The sequence below is a fragment of the Pongo pygmaeus genome, chromosome 17 (genome assembly GCF_028885625.2).
Source record: "Pongo pygmaeus isolate AG05252 chromosome 17, NHGRI_mPonPyg2-v2.0_pri, whole genome shotgun sequence".
Lineage (NCBI taxonomy): Eukaryota > Metazoa > Chordata > Mammalia > Primates > Hominidae > Pongo > Pongo pygmaeus.
The window spans coordinates 11,415,582-11,440,407 of NC_072390.2; positions in this window are offsets into that span (position 1 = coordinate 11,415,582).

The following is a 24,826-nucleotide window of genomic DNA, read 5'->3' on the forward strand; positions in this document are numbered from 1 at the left end:
TTCTGAATGTGAACATTTGTAGCCCTTTGTGTCCTATTTAGGAAAAGGAAATATGTTCACCTATAAACTGTACAGAAGCATTCTGAGAAACTTCTTTGTGATGTGTACATTCATCCCACAATGTTGAACCTTCATTTTGATTGAGCAGTCTTGAAACACTCTTTTTGTAGAATCTGCAAGTGGATATTTGCAGCACTTTGAGGTCTCTTGTGGAAAAGGAATTATCTTCACATAAAAAGTACACAGAAGCATTCTGAGAAACTTCTTCATGATGTGTGCATTCATCTCACAGTGTTGAACCTTCTTTTGATTGAGCCGTTTGGAAACACTCTTTTTGTAGTATCTGCATTTAGATATTTGGAGCACTTTGAGGCCTTTGGTGGAAAAGGAAATATCTTCACATTAAAACCTCAGAGAAGCATTCTAAGAAACTTCTTTGTGATGTGGGCATTCAACTAACACAGTTGAACCCAACTTTTGTTAGAGCAGTTTTGAAACTCACTTTTGAAGAACTGCAAGTGGATATCTGCAGTGCTTTGAGGCCTATGGTGGAAAAGGAAACATCTTCACATAAATACTACATGGTAGCATTCTGAGAAACTTCTTTGTGATGTGCATATTCAAATCCTAAAGTTGAACCTATCTTTTGATTTAGCAGTTTTGAATATCTCTTTTTTTAGAATCTCCAAGTGGATAATTGGAGCCCTTTGTGGCATCTTTTGGAAAAGGAAATATCTTCACATAAAAACTACACAGAAGCACTCTGAGAAACTCCTTTGTGATGTGTGCATTCAACTCACAGAGCTGAATCTATCTTTTGATACAGAAGTTTTGAAACTCTGTTTGTAGAATCTGCAAATGTACATTTGGAGCCCGTTGCGTCCTATGGTGGAAAAGGAAATATCTTCACAGAAAAACTACACAGAAGCATTCTGAGAAACATCTTTATGATGTGTGCATTCATTTAACAGAGTTGAGCCTTTCTTTTGTATGAGCAGTTTTGAAAAACTCTGTAGAATCTGCAAGTGGATATTTGGAGCGCTTCATGGCCTATTGTGGAAAAGGAAATATAGTCACATAAAAACTACACAGAAGCATTTTGTGAAACTTCCTTTAGATGTGTACATTCAACTCACTGAGTTGAAGCTTTCTTTTGATTTTGCAGGTTTGAAACAATCTTTTTGCAGAATCTGCATGTGGATATTTGATACGCTTTGAGGCCTATTGTGGAAAATGAAATATCTTCACATAGAAATTACACAGAAGCATTCTGAGAAACCACTTTGTAATGTGTGTGTTCAACTCACAGAGCTAAACCTATCTTTTGATAGAACAGTTTTGAAACTCTTTTTTTGTAAAATGTGCAAGTGGATATTTGGAGCCCTCTGTGGCCTATGGTGGAAAAGGATATATCCTCAAGTAAAAACCATGCAGAAGCATTCTGAGAAACATCTTTGTGATGGGTGAATTCAGAACAACAGTTGGACTTTACTTTGATTGAGAAGTTTTGAAAAACTCTTTTTGTAGGATCTGAAAGTGGATATTTGGAGCACTTTGAGGCCTACTGTGGAAAAGGAAATATCTTTACATAAAAACTTCACAGAAGCATTCTCAGAAGCTTCTTACTGATGTGTGCATTCATCTCACAGAATTGAACTTTTCTTTTCATTGAGCAGCTTAGAACCTCTCTTTTAGTAGAATCAGCAAGTGGACATTTGGAGATCTTGATGGCCTATTGTGGATAAGGAAATATCTTCACATAAAAACTACACAAAGGCATTCTGAGAAACTTCCTTGTGATGTGAGCATTCAACTCATAGAATTGAACCTATCTTTTGAATGAGCAGTTTAAACTCTCTTTTTGTATAATCTGCAAGTGGATATTTGGAGCGCTTTGTGGCCTGTGGTGGAAAAGGAAATATCTTCACATAAAAACTACAAAGAAGCAACCTCACACACTTCTTTGTGACATGTGTATTCATCTCACAGAGTTGAACCTTTCTTCTGGTTGAGCAGATTTTTAACCTCCTTTTGTAGAATCTACAAGTGGATATTGGGGGTCCTTTGAGGCCTATGGTGTAAACGGAAATATCTTCACATATCAACTACATAGAAGCATTTTGAGAAACTCCTTTGTGATGTGTGCATTAATCTCACAAAGCTGAACCTTTCTTTTGATTTAACTGTTTGGAAACACTCTTTTTGTAGAATCTCTAAGTGGATATTTGGAGAGCTTTGATTCCTTCAGTGGAAAAGGAAATATGTTCACATAAAAACTACACAGAAGCATTCTGAGAAACTTCTTTGTGACATGTGCATTCATCTCAAACCATTGAACATTTCATTTGATTGGGCAGTTTTGAAACACCATTTCTGTAGAATTTGCAAGTGGATATTTGGATTGCTTTGAGGTCTATTGTGGAAAAGGAAATATCTTCACATAAAAGCTACACAGAAGGCATTCTGAGAAACTTCCCTGTGATGTGTGCATTCATCTCACAGATTTGAACGTTTATTTTGAATGAGCAGTTTGGAAACACTCTTTTTTTAGAATCTGCAAGGGGATATTTGGAGCGCTTTGAGGCATATGGTGGAAAAGATAATATCTTCACTTAAAAACTACACACAAACATTCTGTGAAACTACTTTGTGATGTGTGCATTCAACTCACAGAGATGAATATATCTTTTGATTGAGCAGTTTTGAATCTCTCATTTTGTAGAATCTGCAAGTGGATATTTGAAGCCCTTTGTGGCCTCTTGCAGAAAAGGAAATAGCTTCACATAAAAACTACACAGAAGCATTCTGAGGAACATATTTGTGATGTGTGCATTCATCTCACAGAGTTGAATCTTCTTTTATTTAGCAGTTTTGAAACACTCTTTCTATTGAATCCACAAGTTGATATTTGAAGTGCATTGAGTCCTATTTTTTAAAAGGAAATATCTTCACATAAAAACTACACAGAAGCATTCTGAGAAACTTCTTTGTGATGTGTGCATTCATCTCACAGATTGAACCTTTCTTTTGATTGAGCAGTTCTGAATCTCTCTTTTTGTAGAGTCTGCAATTGGACATTTTTAGTCCTTTCCAGACTATTTTGTAAAAGGAATTAAGTTGACGTAAAAACTACACAGAAGCATTCTGAGAAACCACTTTGTGATGTGTGCATTCATCTCAAAGTGTTGAACCTTTCTTTTGAATGAGCAGTTTTGAAACACTCACTTTACAGTATCCGTAAGAAGAAATTTGAAGCGCTTTGAGGGCAATTGTGGAAAAAGAAATATCCTCACATAAAAACTACACAGAAGCATTCTGAGAAACTTTTTGTCTTGTGTGGATTCATCTCAGAGTTGAACCTTTCTTTTTATTGAGCAGTTTTGAAAGACTCTTTTTGTAGAATCTGCAAGTGGATATTAGGAGCCCTTTGTGGCCTATGGTAGAAAAGGAAATATTTTCACATGAAAACAACACAGAAGAAGTCTGAGAAACCTCTTTGTGATGTGTGCATTCATCTCACAGAGTTGAACCTTTCTTTTGATTGATCAGTTTCCTTTGTAGAATCTGCAAGTGGATATTTGGAACTCTATGAGGCCTACAGTGGAAAAGGAAATATCTTCACATAAAAACTAAACAGGCATTCTGAGAAACTTCTTTGTGATGTCTCCATTGATCTCACAGAGTTGAAACTTTCTTTTGATAGAGTGTTGTTGAAATACTCTTTTTATACAATCCACAATTGGTTATTTGAAGAGCTTTGAGGCCTATTGTTTAAAAGGAAATATTTTCACATAAAAACTACAGAGAAGCATTCAGAGAAACTTCTTCATGATGTGTGCATTCATGTCACAGAGTTGAAATTTTCTTTTGATTGAGCAGTTTGGAAACACTCTTTTTGTAGAATTTGCAATTGTCTATTTGGAGCGGATTGAGGCCTATGGTAGAAAAGGAAATATCTTCACATAAAAACTACACAGAAGCATTCTGAGAAACTTCTCTGTGATGTGTGCATTCAACTCACAGAGTTGAACTTATCTTTTGATTAAGCAGTTTTGAATCTCTCTTTTTGTAGAATCTGCAAGTGGATATTTGGAGCACTTTGAGACCTATGGTGGAAAAGTAAATATCTTGGCCTAAAAAATACACAGAAGCATTCTGATAAACTTCTTTGTGATGTGTGCATTCCAGTCACAGAATTGTACCTATCTTTTGATTGAGCAGTTTTGAATCTCTCTTTTTGTAGAATCTGCAAATGGATGTTTGGAGCCCTTTGTGGCCTATTTTGGAAAAGGAATTATTTTCACACAAAAACTACACAGAAGCATTCTGAGAGACTTCTTTGTCATATGTGCATTCATCTCACATAGTTTATCCTTTCTTTTGATTGAGGAGTTATGCTGCTGGCAGTCAAGATGTCAGAAAGGGAACAGCTCTTTTCTGCAGCTCCCAGTGTGAGCGATGCAGGAGATGGGTGATTTCTGCATTTCCATCTGAGCTTTGAAGACAGCAGTTATTCTCCTAGCACACAGCTGCAGATCTGAGAATGGGCAGACTGCCTTCTCAAGTGGTTCCCTGAAACCTGACCCCGAGCAGCCTAACTGGGAGGCACTCCCCAGAAGGGGCAAACTGACACCTCACACGGCTGGGTACTCCTCTGAGACAAAACTTCCAGAGGAATATTTAGACAGCAGCATTCAGACAGCAGCATTCATGGTTCATGAAAATCCGCTGTTCTGCAGCCACTGCTGCTGGTACCCAGGTAAACAGAGTCTGGAGTGGACCTCTAGCAAATTCCAACAGACCTGCAGCTAAGGGTCCTGTCTGTTAGAAGGAAAACTAACAAACAGAAAGGACATCCACACAAAAACACCCATCTGTACATCACCATCAACAAAGACCAAAAGTAGATAAAATCACAAAGATGGGGAAAAAACAGAGCAGAAAAACTGGAAACTCTAAAAAGAAGAGTGCCGCTCCTCCAAAGGAGTGCAGCTCCTCACCAGACATGGAACAAAACTGGATGGAGAATGACTTTGATGCCTTGAGAGAAGAAGGCTTCAGATGATAAAACTATTCCAAGCTACAGGAGGAAATTCAAACCAAAGGCAAAGAAGTTGAAAACTTTGAAAAAAATTTAGATGAATGTATAACTAGAATAACGAATACAGAGAAGTGCTGAAAGGAGCTGATGGAGCTGAAAGCCAAGGCTCGAGAACAACATGAAGAATGCAGAAGCCTCAGAAGCCAATGCGATCAACTGGAAGAAAGGGTGTCAGTGATGGAAGATGAAATGAATGAAATGAAGCAAGAAGGGAAGTTTAGAGAAAAAACAATAAAAAGAAACGAGCAAAGCCTCCAAGAAATATGGGACCATGTGAAAAGACCAAATCTACGACCGATTGGTGTACCTGAAAGTGACGGGGAGAATGGAACCAAGTTGGAAAACACTCTGCAGGATATTATCCAGGAGAACTTCCCCAATCTAGAAAGGCAGGCCAACATTCAGATTCAGGAAACACAGAGAATGCCACAAACATAGTCCTCGGGAAGAGCAACTCCAAGACATATAATTGTAAGATTCACCAAAGATAAAATGAAGGAAAAAATGTTAAGGGCAGCCAGAGAGAAAGGTCAGGTTACCCACAAAGGGAAGCTCATCAGACTAACAGTGGATGTCTTGGCAGAAACTCTACAAGCCAGAAGAGAGTGGGAGCCGAAATTCAACATTCTTAAAGAAAAGAATTTTCAATCCAGAATTTTATATCCAGCCGAACTAAGCTTCATAAGTGAAGGAGAAATAAAATACTTTACAGACAAGCAAATGCTGAGAGATTTTGTCACCACCAGGCCTTCCCTAAAAAAGCTCCTGAAGGAAGCATGAAACATGGAAAGGAACAACTCGTACCAGCCACTGCAAAATCACGCCAAATGGTAAAGACCATCAAGTCTAGGAAGGAACTGCATCAACTAACGAGCAAAATAACCAGCTGACATCATAATGACAGGACCAAATTCACACATAACAATATTAACTTTAAAGGTAAATGGACTAAATTCCCCAATTAAAAGACAAAGACTGGCAAATTGGATAAAGAGTCAAGACCCATCAGTGTGCTGTATTCAGAAAACCCATTTCACATACAGAGACACACATAGGCTCAAAATAAAAGTTGGAGGAAGATCTATCAAGCAAATGGAAAACAAAAAAAGGCAGGGGTTGCAATCCTAGTCTCTGATAAAACAGACTTTAAACCAACAAATATCAAAAGAGACAAAGAAGGCCATTACATAATGATAAAGGGATTAATTCAACAAGAAGAGCTAACTATCCTAAATATATATGCACCCAATACAGGAGCACCTAGATTCATAAAGCAAGTCCTGAGTGACCTACAAAGAGACTTAGACTCCCACACAATAATAATGGGAGATTTTAACACCACACTGTGAACATTAGACAGATGAACAAGACAGAAAGTTAACAAGATACCCAGGAATTGAACTCAGCTCTGCACTAAGCGGACCTAATAGACATCTACAGAACTCTCCACCCCAAATCAACAGAATATACATTATTTTCAGCACCATACCACATCTATTCCAAAATTGACCACATAATTGGAAGTAAAGCTCTCCTCAGCAAACATAAAAGAACAGAAATTATAACAAACTGTCTCTCGGACCACAGTGCAATCAAACTAGAAATCAGGATTAAGGAACTCACTCAAAACAGCTAAACTAAATGGAAACTGAACAACCTGCTCCTGAGTGACTACTGGGTACACAATGAAATGAAGGCAGAAATAAAGATGTTCTTTGAAACCAATGAGAACGAAGACACAACATACCAGAATCTCTGGGACACATTCAAAGCAGTGTGTAGAGGGAAATTTATAGCACTAAATGCCCACAAGAGGAGGCAGGAAAGGTCCAAAATTGACAACCTAACATCACAAATAAAAGAACTACAAAAGCAAGAGCAAACACATTAAAAGCCAGCAGAATGCAAGAAGTAAATAAAATCAGAGCAGAACTGAAGGAAATAGAGACACAAAAAACCTTCAAAAAAATCAATGAATCCAGGGGCTCATTGATTTTTTGGAAGGATCAACAAAATTGATAGACCACTAGCAATATTAGTAAAGAAAAAAAGAGAGAAGAATCAAATAGATGCAATAAAAAATGATAAAGGGGATATCACCACCGATCCCACAGAAATACAAACTACCATCAGAGAATACTACAAACATCTCTACACAAATAAACTAAAAAATCTAGAAGAAATGGATGAATTCCTTGACACATACACTCTCCCAAGACTAAACCAGGAAGAAGTTGAATCTCCGAATAGACCAATATCAGGCTTTGAAATTGTGATAAAAATCAATAGCTTACCAACCAAAAAGAGTCCAGGACCAGATGGATTCACAGCCAAATTCTACCAGAGGTACAAGGAGGAACTGGTACCATTCCTCCAGAAACTATTCCAATCAATAGAAAAAGAGGGAATCCTCCCTAACTCATTTTATGAGGCCAGCATCACCCTGATGCCAAAGCCGGGCAGATACACAACCAAAAAAGAGAACCTTAGACGAATATCCTTGATGAACATTGATGCAAAAATCCTCAGTAAAATACTGGCAAACCGAATCCAGCAACACATAAAAAAGCTTATCCACCATGATCAAGTGGGCTTCATCCCTGGGATGCAAGTCTGGTTCAATATAACCAAATCAATAAATGTAATCCAGCATATAAAAGAACCAAAGAAAAAAACCACATGATTATCTCAAAAGAAGCAGAAAAGGCCTTTGAAAAAAATTCAAACATGCTTCATGCTAAAAACTCTTAATAAATTAGGTATTGATGGGACGTATCTCAAAATAATAAGAGCTATCTATGACAAACCCACAGCCAATGTCATACTGAATGGGCAACAACTGGAAGCATTCCCTTTGAAAACTGGCACAAGACACGGATGCCCCCTGTCACCACTTCTATTCAACATACTGTTGGAAGTTCTAGCCAGGACAATTAGGAAAGAGAAGGAAATAAAGGGTATTCAATTAGGAAAAAAGGAAGGCAAATTGTCCCTGTTACATGATTGTATATCTAGAAAACGCCACTGTCTCAGCCCAAAATCTCCTTAAGCTGATAAGCAACTTCAGCAAAGTCTCAGGATACAAAATCAATGTACAAAAATCACAAGCATTCTTATACACCAATAACAGACAAACAAACAGCCAAATCATCAGTGAAATCCCATTCACAATTGCTTCAAAGAGAATAAAATACCTAGGAATCCAACTTACAAGGGACGTGAAGGACTTCTTCAAGGAGAACTACAAACCACTGCTCAACGAAATAAAAGAGGATACAAACAAATGGAAGAACATTCCATGCTCATGGGTAGGAATAATCAATATCGTGAAAATGGCCGTACTGCCAAAGGTAATTTATAGATTCAGTGCCATCCCCATCAAGCTACCAATGACTTTCTTCACAGAATTGGAAAAATCTACTTTAAAGTTCATATGGCACCAAAAAAGGGCCCGCATCACCAAGTCAATCCTAAGCCAAAAGAACAAAGCTGAAGGCATCATGCTATCTGACTTCAAACTATACTACAATGCTACAGTAACCAAAACAGCATGGTACTGGTACCAAAACAAAGATATAGATCAATGGAACACAACAGAGCCCTCAGAAATAATGCCACATATCTACAACTATCTGTTCTTTGACAAAGCTGAGAAAAACAAGCAATAGGGAAAGGATTCCCTATTTAATAAATGGTGCTGGGAAAACTGGCTAGCCATATGGAGAAAGCTGAAACTGGATCCCTTCCTTACAACTTATACAAAAATTAATTCAAGATGGATTAAAGACTTAAACGTTAAACATAAAACCATAAAAACCCTAGAAGAAAATCTAGGCATTACCATTCAGGACATAGGCATGGGCAAGGACTTCATGTCTAAAACACCAAAAGCAATGGCAACAAAAACCGAAATTGACAAATGGGATCTAATGAAACTAAAGAGCTTCTGCACAGCAAAAGAAACTACCATCAGAGTGAACAGGAAACTTACAAAATGGGAGAAAATTTTCACAACCTACTCATCTGACAAAGGGCTAATATCCAGAATATACAGTGAACTCAAACAAATTTACAAGAAAAAAACAAACAACCCCATCAAAAACTGGGCAAAGGACATGAACAGACACTTCTCAAAAGAAGACGTTTATGCAGCTGAAAAACACATGAAAAAATGCTCACCATCACTGGCCATCAGAGAAATGCAAATCAAAACCACAATGAGATACCATCTCACACCAGTGTGAATGGCAATCATTAAAAAGTCTGCAAAGAGCAGTTGCTGTAGAGGATGTGGAACAATAGGAACACTTTTACACTGTTGGTGGGATGGTAAACTAGTTCAACCATTGTGGAAGTCAGTGTGGCAATTTCTCAGGAATCTAGAACTACAAATACCGTTTGACCCAGCCATCCCATTACTGGGTATATAACCAAAGGACTATAAATCATGCTGCTATAAAGACACATGCAGACGTATTGTTATTGCGGCAGTATTCACAGTAGAAAAGACTTGGAACCAAGCCAAATGTCCAACAATGATAGACTGGATTAAGAAAATGTGGCACATATACACCACAGAATACTACGCAGCCATAAAAAATGATGAGTTCATGTCCTTTGTAGGGACATGGGTGAAATTGGAAATCATCATTATCAGTAAACTATTGCAAGAACCATAAAACAAACACTGCATATTCACACTCATAGGTGGGAATTGGACAATGACAACAAATGGACACAGGAAGGGGTATATCACACTCTGGGGACTGTTGTGGGGTGGGGAAGGGAGGAGGGGTAGATTCAGGAGATATGCCTAACGCTAAATGACGAGTTAATGGGTGCAGGACACCAGCATTGCACATGTATACATATGTAACTAACCTGGACATTGTGCACATGTACACTAAAACATAAATAATAATAATAAAAGAAAACCACTCAGCTGAATCTGTAGTGGACCCATAGAAATTCAAAAGATAATAATAATCATAATCATAATAATAAATTGGGGTTTGAAGTCAAAAAATATAGAAACACTCATTTTACAGAATCTGCAAGTGGATATTTGAGGCCTATTGTGGCAAAGGAAATATCTTCATATAAAAACTACACAGAAGCATTCTGAGAAACTTCTTTGTGATGTGTGCATTCATCTCACAGAGTTGAGCTTTTCATTTGATTGAGCAGTTTTGAAACAGTCTTTTTGTAGAAATCTTCAAGTGGATATTTGGAGTGCTTTGAGGCCTATTGTGGAAAAGGAAATATCTTCACATGAAAACTATACAGAAACATTCTGAGAAACTTCTTAGTGATGTGTGCATTCATCTCACAGAGGTGAAACTTTCTTTTGATTGAGCAGTTTCGAAACTCTCTTTTTGCAGAATCTGCAATTGGATATTTGGAGCTCTGTAAGGCCTATGGTGGAAAAGAAAATATCATCACATAAAACTACACAGAAGCATTCTGAAAATTTTCTTTGTGATGTGTGCATTCAACTCACATAGCTAAACCTATGTTTTGATTGAGCAGTTTTGAATATCTTTTTGTAGAATCTGCAAGTGGATATTTGGAGCCCTTTCCACCCTATTTTGGAAAAGGAAATAAGTTCACATAAAAACTACACAGAAGCTTTCTGAGTAAATTTTTTGTGATGTGTGCATTAGTCTCACAGAGTTCAGCATTTCGTTTGATTGAGCATTTTTTAAACACTCTTTTGGCAGATTCTGCAAGAGGATATTTGGAGAGCTTTGAAGTTTATGGTGGAAAAGGAAATATCTTCACATAAATACTACACAGCAGCATTCTGTGAAACTTCTCTGTGAAGTGTGCATTTACCTTATATAGTTGAACTTTCCTTTTGATTGAGCAGTTTTGAAACACTCTGTTTGTGGAATCTCCAAGAGAATATTTGGAGAGCTTTGAGGCCTATTGCTGAAAGGGAAATTTCTTCTTATAAAAACTACACAGTAGCATTCGGAGAAACTTCTTTGTGATGTGTGCATACAACTCAGAGAGTTGAAAATATCTTTTGAATGGGCAGTTTCGAAACTATCTTTTTGTAGAATCTGCAAGTTGTTGTTTGGAGACCTTTGCAGCCTACGGTGGGAAAGGAAATATGTTCATATAAAAACTACACAGAAGCATTCTGAGAAACTTCTTGGTGATGTGTGCATTCATCTCACAGAGTTGAAACTTTCTTTTGATTGAGTAGTTTTTAAACACTCATTTTGTACAATCTGCAGGTGTATATTTGGAGTGCTTTGAGGCCTGTTGTGGAAAAGGAAGCATCCTCACATAAAAACTACACAGAAGTATTCTTACAAACTTCTTTTGATGTGTGCATTCATCTCACGGAGTTGAAACTTTCTTTTGATTGAGCAGCTTTGAAACACTCTTTTTGTAAAATCTGCAAGGGGATATTTTGAGCGCTTTCAGGCTTATTGTAGAAAAGGAAATAACTTCACGTAAATACTACACAGAAGCATTGTGAGAAACTTCTTTGTGATGTGTGCATTCACCTCACAAATTTGAAGATTTCTTTTGAGTGAGCAGTTTTGAAACACTCTTTTTGTAGAATCTGCAAGTGGATATTTGGAGCACTTTGAGGACTACGGTGGAAAAGGAAATATCTTCACATGAAAACTACACAGAAGCTTTCTGACAAACTTCATTGTGAGGTGTGGTTAAACTCACAGAATTGAACCTATCTTTTGATAGAGTAGTTTGGAAACTCTCCTTTTGTAAAATCTGCAAGTGTGCATTTGGAGCCTTTGCGGCCCATTGTGGAAAAGGAAATATCTTCACTAAAAGTTACACAGAAGCATTCTGAGAAACTCCTTTTTGATGTGTGCATTCAACTCACATAGTTGAACCTATCTTTTGATTGAGCAGTTTTGAATCTCTCTTTTTGAAGATCTGCAAGTGGATATTTGGAGCCCTTAGTGGCCTATTTTGGAAAAGGAAATATGTTCACTTAAAAACTACACAGAAACATTCTGAGAAACTTCTTTGTAATGTGTGCATTCATTTCACAGGGTTGAACATTTCTTTTGAAAGTGCAGTTTTGAAACACTCTTTTTGTAGAATCTGCAAGTGGGTATTTGGAGTGAATTGAGGCCTACTGTGGAAAAGGAAATATCTTCACATAAAAACTACACAGAAGCATTCTGAGAAAGTTCTTTGTGATGTGTGTATTAATCCCACAGAGTTGAAACTTTCTTTGATTGATCATTTTGGAAACACAATTTTTGTAGAATCTGCAAGTGGATATTTGGAATGCTTTGAGGCCTACAGTGGAAGAGGAAACACCTTCACATAAAAACTACAAAGAAGCTTTCTGAGAAACTTCTTTGTGATGTGTGCATTAAACTCACAGTTTTTAAACTCTCTTTTGATAGAGCAGTTTGAAAATCACTTTTGTAGAATCTGCAAGTTGATACTTGCAGCCCTTTTCGGCCTATGGTGGAAAAGCAAGTATTGTCACAAAAAAACCACAGAGGCATTTTCAGAAACTTCGTTGTGATGTGTGCATACATCTCACAGAGTTGAACCTTTCTTTTGACTGAGTAGTTTTGAATCTCTCGTTTTGCATAATCTGCAAGTGGATATTTTTAGCGCTTTGAGGCCTATGGTGAAAAAGGAAATATCTTCACATAAAAACTACGCAGAAGCATTCTGAGATACTTCTTTGTGATGTGTGCATTCATGTCACAGAGTTGAAATTTTCTTTTGTTTGAGCAGTTTTGAAACACTCTGTTTGTAGAATCTGCATATGCATATTTGGAGCCCTTTCTGGCCTATTTTGGAAAAGGAAATAAGTTCGCAGAAAACCTACACAGAAGCCTTCTGAATAGCTACTTTGTAATGTGTGCTTTAATCTCACAGATTTCAACTTTTCTTTTGATTGAGCAGTTTGGAAACACTCTTTTTGTAGAATCTGCAAGTGGATATTTGGAGCCCTTTCAGGCCTATTATGGAAAAGGGAATATCTTCACATAAAAGCTACACAGAAGTATTCTGAGAAACTTCTTTGTGATGTGCGCATTCAACTCACAGAGTTCAACCTATCTTTTAATGGAGCAGTTCTGAAACTCTTTTTGTAGAATCTGCGAGTGCATTTTTGGAGACTTTTGTGGCCCATGGTGGAAAAGAAAATATCTTCACATAAAAACTGCACAGAAGCATTCTGAGAAACTTCTTTGTGATGTTTGCATTCATCTCACAGAGTTGAACTTTTCTGTTGATTGAGCAGCTTGGAAACTATTCCTTTTGTAGAATCTACTAGTGGATATTTGGGGTGCTTTGAAGCCTATGGTGGAAAAAGAAATATCTTCACAAAAAAACTACACAGAAACATTCTGAGAAGCTTCTTCATGATGTGTGCATTCATCTCACAGATTTGACCATATCTTTTAATAGAGCAGTATTAAAAATCTCTTTTTGTTGAATCTGCAAGTGGATATTTAGGGCCCTTTGCGGCCTATGGTGGAAAACGAAACATCTTCACATAGAAACTACACAGAAGCATTCTGAGAAACTTCTTTGTGAGCAGTTTGTAAACACCATTTTTGTAGAATCTGCAAATGAATATTTGGAGGGCTTTGAGGCCTATGGTGGAAAAGGAAATATCTTCACATTAAAGCTACACAGAAGCATTATGAGAAACTTCTTTCTGATATGTGCACTAAACTCACAGGGTTGAAACTATTTTTGATTGAGCAGTTTTGAATATCTCTTTTTGTAGAATCTGCAAGTGGATATTTAGAGACCTTTCCAGCCTATTTTGGAAAAGGAAATAACTTAACGGAAAAACTACACAGGAGCATTCTGAAAAACTTTTTGTGATGTGTGCATTCAACTCACAGATTTGAACCTATTTTTGATAAAGCAGTTTTGAAACTCTCTTTTTGTAGATTCTTCAAGTTGATATTTTGAGCCCTCTGCGGTCTATGGTGGAAAAGGGAATATCTTCACATAAAACCTACACTAAAGTATTCTGAGAAACCTCTTTGTGATGTGTGCATTCATCTGACAGAGTTGAAAATTTCATTTGATTGAGCAGTTTTGAAAGTCTTTTTTAGAATCTGCAAGTGGATATCTGGAGCACTTTGAGGCCTGTTGTGGAAAAAGAAATATCTTCACACAAAAACTTCACAGAAGCATTCTGAGAAACTTCTTTGAGATTTGTGCTTTCATCTCACACAGTTGAACCTTTGTTTTGATTGAACAGTTTGGAAACACTCTTTTTGGAGAATCTGCAAGTGGATGTTAGGAGAGCTTTGGGGTCTATGGTGGAAAAGCAAATATCTTCACATAAAAAAGAGACAAAAGCATTCTGAGAAACTTATTTTTGCTGTGTGCATTCAACTCACAGAGTTGAAACAATCTTTTTATTCAGCAGTTACGAATCTCTCCTTTTGTAGAATCTGCAATGGATATTTGGAGACCTTTGTGCCCTATTTTGGAAAAGGAAATATCTTCACATAAAAATTACACAGAAACATTTGCAGAAACTTCTTTGTGATGTGTGCATTCATTTCCCAGAGTTGAACCTTTCCTTTGATTGAGAAGTTTTGCAGCACTCTTTTTATGTATCTCAAAGTGGATATTTGTAGCGTTTGATGCCTTTTGTGGAAAAGGTAGTATATTCACATGAAAACTACACAGAATCACTCTGAGATATGTCATGTGAAGTGTGCATTCATCGCACAGAGTTGAAACTTTCTTTTGATTGAGCAGTTTTGAAACACTCCTTTTGTAGAATATGCAGATGGAAATTTGGAGTGCTTTTAGGCCTATGGTGGAAAAGGAAACATCTTCACAGAAAAACTACACAGAAGCATTCTGAGAAACTTCGTGTGATGTGTGCATTCATCTCACAGAGTTAAACGTTTCTTTTGATTGAGCAGTTGGGAAACACTTTTTGTAGAATCTGCAAGTGGACACCTGGAGCGCTTTTAGGACTATTGTGGAAAAGGAAACATCTTCACATAGAAACTATTAAGAAGCATTCAGAGAAACTTCTTTGTGATGTGTGCTTTCAACTCACAGATTTGAAACTGCCTTTTGATTGAACTGTTATGAATCCCTCTTTTTGTAGAATCTCCAAGTGGATATTTAGAGCTGTTTCTTGCCAATTTTGGATAAGGAAATATCCTCAGAGAAAAACTACACTGAAGCCTTCTGAGAAACTTCTTTGTGATGTGTGCATTCATCTCACAGAATTGAATTTTCTTTTGATTGAACAGTTTCGAAACATTCTTTTTGTAGAATCTGAAGGGGATATTTTGGGCCCTTTGAGGCCTATTGTGGAAAAGGAAATATCTTCACATAAAAAATACACAGAAGCATTCTGAGAAACTTCTTTATGATGTGTGCATTCAACTCACAGTGTTCAACATATCTTTTAAAAGAGCAGTTTTGAAACTCCCTTTTTGTAGGATCTGCATATTTGGAGACCTTTGTAGCCTGTGGTGGAAAAGGAAACATCTTCACATAGAAACCACACAGAAGCATTCTTTTTTTTTATTACTATAATTTAAGTTTTAGGGTATGTGTGCACAGTGTGCAGGTTAGTTACATATGTATACATGTGACATGCTGGTGTGCTGCACCAATTAACTCGCCATTTAGCGTTAGGTATATCTCCTAATGCTATCCCTCCCCTCTCCCCCCACCCCACAGCAGTCCTCAGAGTGTGATGTCCCCCTTCTTGTGTCCATGTGTTCTCATTGTTCAATTATCATCTATGAGTGAGAACATGCGGTGTTTGGTTTTTTGTCCTTGCGATAGTTTACTGAGAAAGATGATTTCCAATTTCATCCATGTCCCTACAAAGGACATGAACTCATCATTTTTTATGGCTGCATAGTATTCCATGGTTTATATGTGCCACATTTTCTTAATCCAGTCTATCATTGTTGGACATTTGGGTTGGTTCCAAGTCTTTGCTGTTGTGAACAGTGCCACAATAAACATACATGTGCATCACCAAGTCAACCCTAAGCCAAAAGAACAAAGCTGGAAGCATCACGCTACCAGACTTCAAGCTATACTACAAGGCTACAGTAAACAAAACAGCATGGTACTGGTACCAAAACAGAGATATAGATCAATCGAACACAACAGAGCCCTCAGAAATAACGCTGCATATCTACAGTTATATGATCTTTGACAAACTGGAGAAAAACAAGCAATGGGGAAAGGATTCCCTATTTAAAAAATGGTGTTGGGAAAACTGGCTAGCCAAATGTAGAAAGCTGAAACTTGATCCCGTACTTACACCTTTTACAAAAATTAATTCAAGATGGATAAAGACTTAAATATTAGACCTAAAACCATAAAAACCCTAGAAGAAAACCTAGGCATTACCATTCAGGACATAGGCATGGGCAAGGACTTAATGTATAAAACACCAAATGCAATGGCAACAAAAGCCAAAATTGACAAATGGGATCTAATTAAACTAAAGAGCTTTTGTGAAGCAAAAGAAACTACCAATCGAGTGAACAGGCAACCTACAAAGTGGGAGAAAATTTTCGCAACCTACTCATCTGACAAAGATCTAATATCCAGAATCTACAATGGACTCAAACAAATTTACAAGAAATAAACAAACAACCCCATCAAAAAGTGAGTGAAGGATAGGAACAGACACTTCTCAAAAGAAGACATTTATACAGCTAAAAGACACATGTAAAAATGCTCATCATCACTGGCCATCAGAGAAATGCAAATCAAAGCTTCAATGTGATACCATCTCACACCACTTAGAATGGTGATCATTAAAAAGTCAGGAAACAACAGGTGCTGTAGAGGATGTGGAGAAATAGGAACACTTTTACACTGTTGGTGGGACTGTAAACTAGTTCAACCATTGTGGAAATCAGAGTGGCGATTCCTCAGGGTTCTAGAAGTAGAAATACCATTTGACCCAGCCATCCCATTACTGGGTATATACCCAAAGGACTATAAATCATGCTGCTGTAAACACACAGAAGCATTCTGAGAAACTTCTTTGTGATGTGTGCTTTCAACTCACAGTGTTCAACATATCTTTTAAAAGAGAAATATCAACAAAATGGGAGAAAATTTTCGCAACCTACTCATCTGACAAAGGGCTAATATCCAGAATCTACAATGAACTCAAACAAATTTACAAGAAAAAAACAAACAACCCCATCAAAAAGTGGGTGAAGGACATGAACAGACACTTCTCAAAAGAAGACATTTATGCAGCCAAAAAACACATGAAAAAATGCTCACCATCACTGGCCATCAGAGAAATGCAAATCAAAACCACAATGAGATACCATCTCACAACACTTAGAATGGCAATCATTAAAATGTCAGGAAACAACAGGTGCTGGAGAGGATGTGGAGAAATAGGAACACTTTTACACTGTTGGTGGGACTGTAAACTAGTTCAACGCTTGTGGAAGTCAGTGTGGCAATTCCTCAGGGATCTAGAACTAGAAATTCCATTCGACCCAGCCATCCCATTACTGGGTATATACCCAAAGGACTATAAATCATGCTGCTATAAAGACACATGCACACGTATGTTTGTTGCAGCATTATTCACATTAGCAAAGACTTGGAACCAACCCAAATGTCCAACAATGATAGACTGGATTAAGAAAATGTGGCACATATACACCATGGAATACTATGCAGCCATAAAAAATGATGAGTTCATGTCCTTTGTAGGGACATGGATGAAATTGGAAATCATCATTCTCAGTAAACTATCGCAAGAACAAAAAACCAAACACCGCATATTCTCACTCATAGGTGGGAATTGAACAATGAGAACACATGGACACAGGAAGGGGAACATCACACTTTGGGGACTGTTGTGGGGTGGGGGGAGGGGGGATAACATTGGGAGATATACCTAATTCTAGATGACGAGTTGGTGGGTGCAGCGCACCAGCATGTCACATGTATACATATGTAACTTACCTGCACATTGCGCACATGTACCATAAAACCTAAAGTATAATAATAATAATAATAATAATAATAATAATAATAATAAAAGAAAAAAAATAAAAAAAATAAAAAAGAATTAAAAAAAATAAAAAAATAAAAGAGGAATATCTTCACATAAAAACTAGACAGAAGCATTCTCAGAAACTTCTTTGTGATGTGTGCATTCATCTCACAGAGTTGAATTTTCTGCTGATTGAGCAGTTTGGAAACATTCTTTTTGTAGAATCTACAAGTGGATAATTGGAGCGCTTTGTGGCCTGTACTTGAAAACGAAATATCTTCACGTAAAAACTACACAGAAGCATTCTGAGAAACTTCTTTGTGATGTGTGCATTCATCTCACAGAGTTGAACTTTTCTTTAGTTTGAGCAGATTTGAATCCATCGCTTTCTAGAATCTGCAAATCGATATTAAAGAGCCCTTTGTGGCCTCTAGGGAAACTGAAAATAATTTAACATAAAAACTAGACAGAAACTTTCTGAGAAATTTATTTGTGATGTGTGCCTTCTTCTTACAGAGCTGAAACTTACTTTTGATTGAGCAGTTTGGAAACAGTCTTTTTGTAGAATCCGTAAATGGATATTTGGATTGCTTTGCAGCCTCTGGTGGAAAAGGAAATAACTTCACATAAAAACTACAGTGAAGCATTCTGAGAAACATCTTTGAGATGTGTGCATTCAACTCACAGAGTTTAACCTATCTTTTAATTGAACAGTTTGGAAACTTTCTTTTTGTAGCATCCACAAATGTATATTTGGAGCACTTAGAGGCCTGTATTTGAAAACGAAATATCTTCACATAAAAACTAGACAGAAGCATTCTGAAAAACTTATTAGGGATGTGTGCATTCATCTTGGAGAGTTGAACCACTCTTTTATTATTTTTTTTAAACATATACAATTTTTTTTAATTTATTATTATTATACTTTAGGTTTTATGGTACATGTGCGCAATGGGCAGGAAAGTTACATATGTATACATTTGCCATGCTGGTGCGCTGCACCCACCAACTCGTCATCCAGCATTAGGTATATCTCCCAATGCTATCCCTCCACCGTCCCCCCACCCCACAACAGTCCCCGAAGTGTGATGTTCCCGTTCTGTGTCCATGTGTTCCTATTGTTCAATTCCAACCTGTCAGTGAGAATAAGCAGTGTTTGGTTTTTTGTTCTTGTGATAGTTTACTGAGAATGATGATTTCCAATTTCATCCATGTTCCTACAAAGGACATGAACTCATCATTTTTTATGGCTGCATAGTATTCCATGGTGTATATGTGCCACATTTTCTTAATGCAGTCTACAATTGTTGCACACTTGGGTTGGTTCCAAGTCTTTGCTATTGTGAATAATGCTGCAATAAACATATGTGTGCATGTGTCTTTAGAGCAGCATGATTTATAGTCCTTTGGGTATATACCGAGTAAAGGGATGGCTCGGTCGAATGGAATTTCTAGTTCTAGATCCCTGAGGAATTGTCACACTGACTTCCACAAGGGTTGAACTAGTTTACAGTCCCACCAACAGTGTAAAAGTGTTCCTATTTCTCCACATCCTCTCCAGCATCTGTTGTTTCCTGACTTTTTAATGATTGCCATTCTAGCTGGTGTGAGATGGTATCTCATTGTGGTTTGATTTGCATTTCTCTGATGGCCAGTGATGATGAGCATTTTTTCATGTGTTTTTTGGCTGCATAAATGTCTTCTTTTGAGAAGTGTCTGTTCATGTCCTTCGCCCACTTTTTGATGGGGTTGTTTGTTTTTTTCTTGTAAATTTCTTGGAGTTCATTGTAGATTCTGGATATTAGCCCTTTTTCAGATGAGTAGGTTGTGAGAATTTTCTCCCATTTTGTAGGTTGCCTGTTCACTCTGATGGTAGTTTCTTTTGCTGTGCAGAAGCTCTTTAGTTTAATGAGATCCCATTTGTCAATTTTGGCTTTGGTTGCCATTGCTTTTGGTGTTTTAGACATGAAGTCCTTGCCCATGCCTGTGCCTTGAATAGTAATTCCAAGGTTTTCTTCTAGGGTTTTTATGGTTTTAGGTCTAACATTTAAGTCTTTAATCCATCTTGAATTGATTTCTGTATAAGACGTAAGGAAGGGATCCAGTTTCAGCTTTCTACATATGGCTAGCCAGTTTTCCCAGCACCATTTATTAAATAGGGAACCCTTTCCCCATTTCTTCTTTCTCTCAGGTTTGTCAAAGATCAGACAGTTGTAGATATGTGGCACTATTTCTGAGGGCTCTGTTTTGTTCCATTGATCTATATCTCTGTTTTGGTACCAGTACCATGCTGTTTTGGTTACTGTAGCCTTGTAGTATAGTTTGAAGTCAGGTAGTGTGATGCCTCTAGCTTTGTTCTTTTGGCTTAGGATTGACTTGGTGATGCAACTCTTTTTTGTTTCCATATGAACTTTAAAGTAGTTTTTTCCAATTCTGTGAAGAAAGTCATTGGTAGCTTGATGGGGATGGCATTGAATCTATAAATTATCTTGGGAAGCATGGCCATTTTCACGATATTGATTCGTCCTACCCATGAGCGTGGAATGTTCTTCCATTTGTTTGTATCCTCTTTTATTTCCTTGAGCAGTGGTTTGTAGTTCTCCTTGAAGAGGTCCTTCACACCCCTTGTAAGATGGATTCCTAGTTATTTTATTCTCTTTGAAGCAATTGTGAATGGGAGTTCACTCATGATTTGGCTCTCTGTTTGTCTGTTATTAATGTATAAGAATGCTTGTGATTTTTGTACATTGATTTTGTATCCTGAGAATTTGCTGAAGTTGCTTATCAGCTTAAGGAGATTTTGGGCTGAGACAATGGGGTTTTCTAGATATACAATCATGTCATCTGCAAACAAGGACAATTTGACTTCCTCATTTCCTAATTGAATACCCTTTATTTCCTTCTCCTGCCTAATTGCCCTGGCCAGAACTTCCAACACTATGTTGAATAGAAGTGGTGAGAGAGGGCATCCCTGTCTTGTGCCAGTTTTCAAAGGGAATGCTTCCAGTTTTTGCCCATTCAGTATGATATTAGCTGTGGGTTTGTCATAGATAGCTCTTATTATTTTGAGATACGTCCCATCAATACCTAATTTATTGAGAGTTTTTAACATGAAGGGTTGTTGAGTTTTGTCAAAGGCCTTTTCTGCATCTATTGAGATAATCATGTGGTTTTTGTCTTTGGTTCTGTTTATATGCTGGATTACATTTATTGATTTGCATATATTGAACCAGCCTTGCATCGCAGGGATGAAGCCCTCTTGATCATGGTGGATAAGCTTTTTGATGTGCTGCTGGATTCTGTTTGCCAGTATTTTATTGAGGATTTTTGCATCAATGTTCATCAAGGAAATTGGTCTAAAATTCTCTTTTTTTGTTGTGTCTCTGCCAGGCTTTGGTATCAGGATGATGCTGGCTTCATAAAATGAGTTAGGGAGGATTCCCTCTTTTTCTATTGATTGGAATAGTTTCAGAAGGAATGGTACCAGTTCCTCCTTGTACCTCTGGTAGAATTGGGCTGTGAACCCATCTGGTCCTGGACTTTTTTTGGTTGGTAAGCTATTGATTATTGCCACAATTTCAGCTCCTCTTATTGGTCTATTCAGAGATTCAACTTCTTCCTGGTTTAGTCTTGGGGGGGTGTATGTGTGAGGAATTTATCCATTTCTTCTAGATTTTCTAGTTTATTTGCCTAGAGATGTTTCTAGTATTCTCAGATGGTAGTTTGTATTTCTGTGGGATTGTTGCTGATATCCACTTTATCATTTTTTATTGCATGTATTTGATTCTTCTCTCTTTTTTTCTTTATTAATTTTGCTAGCGGTCTATCAATTTTGTTGATCCTTTCAAAAAACCAGCTCCTGGATTCATTAATTTTTTGAAGGGTTTTTTGTGTCTCTATTTCCTTCAGTTCTGCTCTGATTCTAGTTATTTCTTGCCTTCTGCTAGCTTTTGAATGTGTTTGCACTTGCTTTTCTAGTTCTTTTAATTGTGATGTTAGGGTGTCAATTTTGGATTTTTCCTGCTTTCTCTTGTGGGCATTTAGTGCTATAAACTTCCCTCTACACACTGCTTTGAATGCATCCCAGAGATTCTGGTATGTTGTGTCTTCGTTCTCATTGGTTTCAAAGAACATCTTTATTTCTGCCTTCATTTCTTTATGTACCCACTAGTCATTCAGGAGCAGGTTTTTCAATTTCCATGTAGTTGAGCAGTTTTGAGTGAGATTCTTGATCCTGAGTTCTAGCTTGATTGCACTGTGATCTGAGAGATAGTTTGTTATAATTTCTGTTCTTTTACATTTATTGAGGAGAGCTTTACTTCCAAGTATGTGGTCAATTTTGGAATAGGTGTGGTGTGGTGCTGAAAAAAATGTATGTTCTGTTGATTTGGGGTGGTGAGTTCTGTAGATGTCTATTAGGTCCGCTTGGTGCAGAGCTGAGTTCAATTCCTGGGTATCCTTGTTGACTTTCTGTCTCATTGATCTGCCTAATGTTGACAGTGGGGTGTTAAAGTCTCCCATTATTAATATGTGGGAGTCTAAGTCTCTTTGCAGGTCACTCAGGACTCGCTTTATGAATCTGGGTGCTCCTGTATTGGGTGCATATATATTTAGGATAGTTAGCTATTCTTGTTGAATTAATCCCTTTACCATTATGTAATGGTCTCTTTGTCTCTTTTGATCTTTGTTGGTTTAAAGTCTGTTTTATCAGAGACTAGGATTACAACCCTTGCCTTTTTTTGTTTTCCATTTGCTTGGTAGATCTTCCTCCATCCTTTTATTTTGAGCCTATGTGTGTCTGTGCACGTGAGATGGGTTTCCTGAATACAGCAGACTGATGGGTCTTGACTCTTTATCCAATTTGCAAGTCTGTGTCTTTTAATTGGAGCATTTAGTCCGTTTACATTTAAAGTTAATATTGTTATGTGTGAATTTGATCCTGTCATTATGATGTCAGCCGGTTATTTTGCTCGTTAGTTGATTTAGTCTCTTCATAGTCTTGATGGTCTTTACATTTTGGCATGATTTTGCAGTGGCTGGAACCGGTTGTGCCTTTCCATGTTTAGCGCTTCCTTCAGGAGCTCTTTTAGGGCAGGCCTGGTGGTGACAAAATCTCTCAGCATTTGCTTGTCTGTAATGTATTTTATTTCTCCTTCACTTACGAAGCTTAATTTGGCTGGATATGAAATTCTGGGTTGAAAATTCTTTTCTTTAAGAATGTTGAATATTGGCCCCCACTCTCTTCTGGTTTGTAGATTTTCTACCGAGAGATCCACTGTTAGTCTGATGGGCTTCCCTTTGATGGCAATCCGAACTTTCTCTCTGGCTGCCCTTAACATTTTTTCCTTTATTTCAACTTTGGTGAATCTGACAATTATGTGTCTTGGAATTGCTCTTCTTGAGGAGTATCTTTGTGGCGTTCTCTGTATTTCCTGAATCTGAATGTTGGCCTGCCTTGCTAGATTGGGGAAGTTCTCCTGGATAATATCCTGCAGAGTGTTTTCCAACTTGTTTCCATTCTCCCCGTCACTTTCAGGTACACCAATCAGACGTAGATTTGGTCTTTTCACATATTCCCACATTTCTTGGAGGCTGTGCTCGTTTCTTTTTATTCTTTTTTCTCTAAACTTCCCTTCTCGCTTCATTTCATTCATTTCATCTTCCAGGGCTGATACCCTTTCTTCCATTTGATCACATCAGCTCCTGAGGCTTCTGCATTCTTCACGTAGTTCTCGAGCCTTGGTTTTCAGCTCCATCAGCTCCTTTAAGCACTTCTCTGTATTGGTTATTCTAGTTATAGATTCTTCTAAATTTTTTTCAAAGTTTTCAACTTCTTTGCCTTTGGTTTGAATATCCTCCCGTAGCTCAGAGTAATTTGATCATCTGAAGCCTTCTTCTCTCGGCACGTCAAAGTCATTCTCCATCCAGCTTTGTTCCATTGCTGGTGAGGAACTGCGTTCCTTTGGAGGAGGAGAGGTACTCTGCTTTTTAGAGTTTCCAGTTTCTCTGCTCTGTTTTTTCCCCATCTTTGTGGTTTTATCTACTTTTGGTCTCTGATGATGGTGATGTACAGATGGGTTTTTGGTGTGGATGTCCTTTCTGTTAGTTTTCCTTCTCACAGACAGGACCCTCAGCTTCAGGTCTGTTGGAGTACCTGGCCGGCCGTGTGATGTGTCAGTCTGCCCTTGCTGGGGGTGCCTCCTATTTAGGCTGCTTGGGGGTCAGGGGTCAGTGACCCATTTGAGGAGGCAGTCTGCCCGTTCTCAGATCTCCAGCTGCGTGCTGGGAGAACCACTGCTCTCCTCAATGCTGTCAGACAGGGACATTTAAGTCTGCATAGGTTACTGCTGTCTTTTTGTTTGTCTGTGCCCTGCCCCCAGAGGTGGAGCCTACAGAGACAGGCAGGCCTCCTTGAGCTGTGGTGGGCTCCACACAGTTCAAGTTTCCCAGCTGCTTTGTTTACCTAAGCGAGCCTGGGCAATGGCGGGCGCCCTTTCCCCAGCCTCGCTGCCGCCTTGCTGTTTGATCTCAGACTGCTGTGTTAGCAATCAGTGAGACTCCATTGGCGTAGGACCCTCTGAGCCAGGTGCGGGCTATAATCTCCTGGGTCACCGTTTCCTAAGCCCATCGGAAAAGCACAGTATTCGGGTGGCAGTGGCCCGATTTTCCAGGTGCCGTCTGTCACCCCTGGAAAGTGAACTCCCTGACCCCTTGCGCTTCCCGAGTGAGGC